Source organism: Psittacula echo, assembly GCF_963264785.1.
Source record: "Psittacula echo genome assembly, chromosome: 1".
In the NCBI taxonomy this organism is placed as follows: Eukaryota; Metazoa; Chordata; class Aves; order Psittaciformes; family Psittacidae; genus Psittacula; species Psittacula echo.
The window spans coordinates 116,723,471-116,729,470 of NC_137735.1; positions in this window are offsets into that span (position 1 = coordinate 116,723,471).

Here is a 6,000-nt window from a genome sequence, read left to right on the forward strand (position 1 = left end):
CCAATCACTCAGCTAAAGCAAAAGTCAGGCAGCAGGTCCTCACCATTTCTGCCTTCAGGGATTCCCTGACTGCCCCTGAGCTCCCAAAGCACTTGCAGAGTTCAAGGAAGGCTCCCAGCAGCAGCTCTGAGGGCATTATCTCAACCCCGATAGTAAACTGTTTCAGCTGCTATGAGGCTCTTATGCTTCACATTCTTACAGGCCACCGAGAATCCCCATTCAGGAGCTTCCTCACTTATGTGCAGGATGAGGAACACTGACTTCTCCAGTCACTGTATAGCATGTGATGAGCTCCTCTTCTTCATGACCAAAGAGGTCAATGCTTTTCAAAATAAGGCCCTTTCAAACCATCTCTGTTTTTACCTTGAGGCACTAGAAAATACCTATCAAGCCATGAATCTGAAGGGGGAAATTTCTGCTGAACAGGCCTCTGGCTCACGGACTGCAGAGTGAGTGCAGCTGAGGTTTTAAAGCCCTTAACGCCAAGGTCATTGGCTCAGTAAATTTCCAGGACGGAGTGTATTGATTTTTAAAGATATGTTTTTTAAAGTCTTTTTAAAGATTAAGCATTTCTTTGTGTGTGTGTTTACAGTGAGAAGGAAATGCCCGAGTCACGAACTAAGCAGCCAGATATGGAAATGTATGAGGATTTTGGTGCATAACAGCGTAGGGACAGAGTTCAGTGCAACACAGGATTAATTTAAATTAATTTTAATCACAGCCTATATCTAGGGACCCAAAGTAAGCTCTAAACTGAATTTTCTCTAGTAATGCTGGTGCTAAAGTAAAAAGATGAGATGTCTGTTTACCCAAAACATGTCTCAAACCTTATCCAGGCGCTTCTAAAAATACGTATCTTCCATTGTAGAGACAAACTTGAAACAATATACACCCCCCCTCCTGCTAAACGAGCACAGTCCTTGACTCATCACCACACCAACACAGGCAGGCCTCCATTTTTCCGCATCTGACACAGAATCTGTCCACTAACAGGGATAAAATTTTCTAAAGCCTTGACCCTAAAGAGACCTCTTCTGATCCTGAAAAGCACATTCCCTCAGTTCTTGGCTAGAAACATTGGCATCTGCCCAAACTACAACTGCACCGAGCTGCTCATGACTGCGAGTGCATTCCCTTGTGCTTGCTTAGCCACGACTAAGGTCCCCCTGCCTAACCAATGGGTGCGTTTGGCTACAGGCGAAACATCTCCCCCCAAGAAGATCAAGTTTTGCTTTCAACTTCTTCTCCGTGGCCGAGGTCTGGCAGCTGCCGCTCCTGCAGCGCCCAGGGCTCAGCTGTTCGACCTTCCGGTCCCCGCGCCCCGAGCCTCCAGCCGCAGCCCCACCGGCAGGCAACAGCACCACAGCCTTCCCCGTGCTTTCCCTCCGCCTTCCCGCCGGGGACAGAGGCTGCAGCAGGGGCGGGCGCTCCCGCGGGCCCGCGGCCCCCGCCCGCCCTGCGGAAGCCCGGCCCCACAGTGCCGGGGCAGCCGCCGTACGGCCCCTCGGCACCGCTCCGGCTGACGCCTTTACTCCTGGTGCCCCCTCGCCGGCGCCCGGGGCAGCGAGAGGGGGTGCCGGGCCGAGCTGAGCGGGACCGCCAGTACCGCACCGCGGAGCGGGCGGCAGAAAGAGCGTTCGGGGCGGCGAGTGCTGTGAGGGGAGGAGAGCACCCTTGGCCCGTACTTACAAGAGGGAAGTGGGGAACTACACGGGGCACCCCAGCGCCCGCGGAGCCCGCGCTGGGAGCACCATCTTTGTTGAAGGCAAGAGGGCTTCGCCGGAACCCGCAACCGCCGCCCTTCTGCGGGCCGGCTGAGAAAGGGCCTCCGCTGCCGGCGCCGCTGAGGGCGGGGAAGGGGGACGCCGCGGACGCCATGTCAGCTATGGGCAGCGGGGCAGGGACGCGCGGCCGCGTCCTTCCCCTCCTCCCGGCCGGGAAGGTGGGCCTCGGGCGGGAGGCCTGCGGCGGGGAGGGCTGCGCGTTAAGGTTCGGGGGTGCGGTGGGAGCTGCAGTCGGGCGCGGGGAGCGGACCGCAGGCAGCGTTTTCTGCCGATGCTCAGCCTGCCTTACGTGAGGCCGAGTGCGGAAGGAGCGGGTCCCTACCGCGGGTTGCTGCCTTTCCCCGGTGTGTGTGTGTGTGTGTGTGTGTGTGTGTGTGTGTGTGTGTGTGTGTGTGTGTGTGTGTGTCTCCGCCAAGGGGGCTCGGAGGAGCTGCCGTGCGCTCAGCATCTGAGTGGGTGGTTGATGGGTGTTGTTTGTTTAGCGAGTGTATCCAAAATTAAATTAGAAATTACTAAACCCCTGAGTTTTCGTGACATATTAGAAACTGCTGATTTCATTACTCTATAGGGACGTCGCTTCCTAACTGCATGTATGTGCTAAACGAGACTTCATACAGGTGCTGGTACCATCATATCACACACAGAGCAATGTTATATCGAATGCTGTATGTATTTAGCTCCCTTACTTTAATCTGAACAGCCTAAAAATGAAGAAACTTTCACCGATGAAAACTGTGAAGTAAGATCCAGCCTGTGCCTACCGCCGTGCTGTGGGCATGTGTGCGCATTCTCGTAGATTTATCCATCGACTATTGAATACAAAAACATCTTTTTCACATCCTTTTGTATGAATATTTGAAACCAAAGAACTGTAGATGAGCGAAAGCTGTGATTCATAGAGCTATTACAATGAGGCAGAGTCATTTCCTATCATATCATCGAAGAACTTTTCTCGATCCTTACATAGGTGTCGGGTGGCACACGGGCTTGAGCGGTGTCAGCCCCTTCCTTTCCTGTCCGGATAGCGGTAACAATAAGAGGGAAAAACAAACCCCAAGGTCCTGCAATGATGGAACACGCTACTTTGTAGCTGCAGGCAGCACGAGCGAGCCGCCGCGGTCTGCTCCGCTGGCAAATGCCTCCCCTCTGGAAAAGCCGGAAAGGTGATTGCTGCAGCTGCTGCTAGAAATGTTGCCACCGTGTGAATCCCATTTGTACAGTCACTTCAGACTAATGGTACAGATTTGGGAGGATTTAAGGGTATTTGGAGGTTAGCTATGGAAACCTTTACATGCCTTCCCTAGATACCTTACCCTGGAAATACTTGGCATGGAAAAATGTTAACTGAAAGTATCGCTGGTAGAGCTCACATACTGCATATGCTTAATATGGTGTTTATCTACAAGATTTTGCATGAAAACACAGTCATACTCAGGGAGCTTAGATCCTTTTCCTTTTATTTTCCTGTGGCTGACAGCAGAGTGGAGAATTTATGTCGGTGCAGAAAGTAACAGTGCAGTCTTAAGAGCAAAGTTTGCTCGCTGGATTTAAGAAATGTCAAAAAAAACCCCCAAAAATATTTAATATGTGGTCAGCTTCTGCAGAAATGCTACTAATTTGGCAATTTTAAAGCAATATTTTGATTTAATCAACATAATGCTTTTACCTAGGACTATTTCCAGGCAATAAATTTGATACAAGGGGTTTAAATTGCTTTTGAATAATTGATAAATAATATTCCAATACATCTGTTAAACCAAGGTAAGTGTTAATTTTTTCCTCAGGCACACTTGTTAGCCTTCTAAGAACACAGACATAAAATTAAATACTCCTATGGGTTGTTTCAGGTCGATGCATTAGCATATTTACTATGATCTTGACGGCACTGGAAACCACACAAATAACCCATGATCGGTAACTCTTAAGGCATGAAGTATGCTGCTGTTGCAGCCAAGGCACAGCTGAGGCGGTTTTACACTGTCATGTCACAGATAGTTTTGTAGTACCAGTGGTGAGAAAGTACATTTGTAAACAATGCAAACAGGCACCAGGGAGCAGAGAGCACCACAGACCGTCTTATACAATCATTCCTCAGCGCAGCGCTGCACAGCTGCAGGGAGTTTCCTTTCTGTGCTTCCTCTGTTGCTGATTGCCAGCTTTTTTTCCTTTTTTCTTTTTCAGTCACAATCTAAGCAACTGTATTATATCTGGAATTGGAACAGCTAGACTTGGAGACTTAAAAATATCACATCGTTGTAATCCTGACAGCTGCATTTAATTGCAGATGATGCGCCTACATTTTAAAATAGAAAATGAAGACAAGCAGTTACATCACATTTTTTGCCAGGTGAGGCAACTAGGCTTATTTATTTTATACTGTCCAAGAATATCTTGGAAAGTTAGCAAAATGCATGGATATGGACAGAGCGGCTCCGGTTCCCACTGGATTAAATGACAGCAGTATTGCAGCCTGTGTTCAGTCACATCTTTGCTTACAGTCTAAATAAAAGAAGGAAAGCAGTGTAAAGGAACTGATAAGCCTGGTAAGGCAGAGGGTAGGTGACAGCAGAGTTCCAAGTCTGATTAAAGGGAAAATGTGTTTCCTTTTCCTTCCACTGGTTTATACCTAGCGCTGCAAATTCCCTAGTGGAAATTGTAAATCTGCTACTGATGTTTTGGATTCATGTTCAGCTGAACACCCCAGGTGCTGATGATACTCTGCACTTACAGAATAAGGGTGCACACAGATAATACTTGAACTCCAAGGAGAGAAGCCCTTAAACCTTTTATTGTGGTTCTGTTTGGGTTCAGCCCTAGCTAAAGTTCTTCCAGTTCAGTTATAGCCTGAGTTCAACAAAATTTCAGAAGGATGGTTCAGTTGTATTCCAGGTTTAGGGACAGACATGTATAATTGCGCCAGTTTGGGTTCAGCTCAGCTCCCCACAGTCAGTCCCACACATCAGTATCATCAGACTTTTTTAGACCTAAAACCTTGATCTCTCTGGTTCTGCGGACTGAGGGAGCACCAGTGGTCACCAAGCCACACTTTTGAGGACCACTGAATTCAGGGTAGCAAGTCCAGATCTATGGGAACCAAGTGAAGCAGCATCTCTTCTGACAAAGCTCTTCTCTTTACGTGTGGGTTATTCCAGGTCGGAACACCAGATTTTAAAGTTTAGAATACAGTTTTAGAGCTCACTTAAAAGTCCCGAATCTTTTTAGAAACTCTGTACATGTATAATGAGATTAAAATAAAACCCAACCAACCAAACCCCCAAAACTTTTGAGAGGATCTTTAATGCTAATTAGAGTCAAACTGTATCCTAGCATGTACGTATTTTCCTTGTTTTCTACAGACTAATTTGTTTCTGCTGATAACAAGAGCCAAAATGTGTTTTTAAAACTAGTGCAAGCAGATTTAATCTATTAGGACTATGCTGTTTTCAATTGTCTGTAGGACAGCATTCCAACTTTAAGGACAAAAGAAAAGAAATATGAGCCTCTAGATTTGTTTATTAAAAACACATCTAATTGGTTAAATCTCTCACAAAACCTCTGAAATGAAGATGGAAAAAAAAAAGAAACACATTACATGGTTGCCTGTCATTTTTAGAAAAAGAAGCACAGAAAACATTTCTGAATGTGATGCATCTCAAAAACACTTTAAAATACAAGTCAGGCTGGCCAAAGTGGTGGCCTGAAGACCAGATGAGGGTCTTGCAAGCCATTGCTATCCACTGCTGTCTCAAGTGATCATCCCTTCCTCCCTGTCCTCTTCCTCCTCACCCAGGTCCCTGCTGCACACCCCTTTGCAAGTGTGGCCTTCCTAATGCCAATACCCAGATTTCTGTGCCAGCCTCTGAAAAACAGGTGGATGCCAAGAAAGGAAGGCTTTGGTATGGAAAGGTTGCCCGATTTGTAAACCGAGCTTTGGCGTGCTGCTCTGGGTGCTGGCAGGGTTCGGGCGTGCTGGGCTGCAGGATGGGAGCGTCTGTCACTCTTCAGGTGGCATTTGCAACTCCAGCAGGGATTCCTTATCACTCCTGGGAAAAGGTGGCAGGCAGGACAGAAATGAATCACTGAAGGGGAGTAGCCCCAGGGCTGCCTCTTAGGTTGTTCTGATACTTTGTAACTTTCTATTCACATAAATAATAAAGGCTTTAAATTAAACGGGGTTTGAAGAGAGCAATGAATATAAAATGTAGGTGACACATCA